Source organism: Ischnura elegans, chromosome 6 (genome assembly GCF_921293095.1).
Source record: "Ischnura elegans chromosome 6, ioIscEleg1.1, whole genome shotgun sequence".
In the NCBI taxonomy this organism is placed as follows: Eukaryota; Metazoa; Arthropoda; class Insecta; order Odonata; family Coenagrionidae; genus Ischnura; species Ischnura elegans.
This window is the reverse complement of record NC_060251.1, coordinates 98,276,520-98,278,295: the sequence shown is the minus strand read 5'-3', so window position 1 is coordinate 98,278,295 and position 1,776 is coordinate 98,276,520. Positions and strand designations below refer to the sequence as shown.

General features: G+C 41.4%; 1 non-coding gene across 1 annotated transcript; it reads left to right on the top strand.

The window, feature by feature from the left end:
- Positions 1-750: 750 nt before the first annotated feature.
- On the top strand, positions 751-865 carry Trnal-caa. The gene is made up of 2 exons: positions 751-788; positions 820-865. It is a non-coding gene; the product is annotated as a tRNA-Leu (tRNA).
- The last annotated feature ends 911 nt before the right edge of the window (positions 866-1,776 follow it).

Genomic DNA, 1,776 nt, shown 5'->3' with positions numbered 1-1,776 from the left:
TCCTACATAATGAACGATTTTGTTGATTTGAGGTTTTTCTAAAAGGGGCATGATATAATTGAATTGGTCCATTCCAATGAATAATTCATTTTGAATGATGCAGTATCCTATAACTCTGTTTTTGAAGCGGATAAATGGACAATTGAAGTGAATTCCGTCCATTAAGTATCATCCTTTCCTCCATCATATTGCACCATAAATCTATGCTGCCCTTTGCATCGCGTCTCAGCTGATGCAACAGCTAGTATGAGGCCTTCCCAAAATAAATTGCACATATCTGTCTTAGGTCGGGAACAGAGGCGTTTGATACATTCAATTTGCGCGATTGACTGACTAGGAAAGCCGTTCAAGACTTAAACAATGGGGTTGCACCGTGTCTTTCCATTACCGTGCTGAGCCATGTCGCACCGATTCGAGCTGTTCCGGCGGTTCGCGACATGTGTCGCACTTCAGCCAAAAAACAGTTCCTTCTTTGTAGGAAAGTAGGAAACATACAGAAATTATAAATGTGAATGAGATAACTAGCCGCGGGATAAATTAATTTGTAATCACGGTCATTCACATTAAAACATTTTTCGGTCTATATCGAGATACTTCCCTAAATATGGAATATATTCAAGGGGTTGGATTGAAGTACGGGTTTGCCTCATTATGAAAGAGTGCTCACCGTAACATGGAATTATCAGCGCCGTAATGGCATTTGAATACAAGGAAGAAGCAGGTTGCTATTATCGACTCTTGCATGTAACAGTCAGGATGGCCGAGCGGTCTAAGGCGCCAGACTCAAGATTGTCTTACCCGTCATGCGGGTCTTGTGAATTCTGGTCCTCGTAAGAGGGCGTGGGTTCGAATCCCACTTCTGACAATATTTTTTTACACTCGTAAAATCTATATTTACCTGTCACGCGCCTCCTGATGCCGTGGGAAGAGCTGGAAGCACTCCCCGAAGTAAATTTCTGGGTACGTGCGTGTACCCACACAATCTTAAGTCATTTCTCACTTAGTAATGACTTGTTAAAAGTTAACTAGCAATGGCCTAAATTAATTTATTAACACGGTGAAATACATTTAAAATGAACCAGCATACAAAAAGAGAATTCCAAAAATCCCATGCTCTCCGTAAAATGGAATGGTCAACGCCTTTTAGAAGTTTCAACAGCAGGACGAGATAAATGAATAAATACTACTCGTTTTATTATTGTATTTGCTCTAAGGATTATTCGATGACCACAGAATTTTCCTTCTGCTAAACCTGTTATTATCTGCTAAAAATCTGCTTATTTTCCTTCTGCTAAATTCTGTTAGAATAACAGGCAAAGATAGATTACTATTGGTCGCGTTCAGGCGAGTATTGCGGTGAGTCACCGGTGCCTCACCGGTAAGCGGTGCGCGCTACTATCGGCTGAACGGGAAAATCAGCCACCGGTAAAAATTCTAGCTGACGTGACTTGTAGCAGACAGACATCCAAAAATGGGTGCCAACGATGTAGTGAGAGATTTGGCTCTATTTATCGCCGTCGACGACGATTTCACGTCAAATGTGTTAAATATGATTCAGCATGAAGTTTCTGTGAGTTTCTGGGCTATCTTCAATCTGATTGGTCATCCCATTGTAAATATAAACACAAGTTATATTTTCACCAGAAGAAGTCATGGGCGCAGCCATATTGATTCTCAACATGTTACCAATTCGCACCGGAGATGAATCCCGGTGGAAAAAATGGCGTCTGATCTACAACATGTTGACTCACCGGTGACTAACCGGTGAGCGTTCAG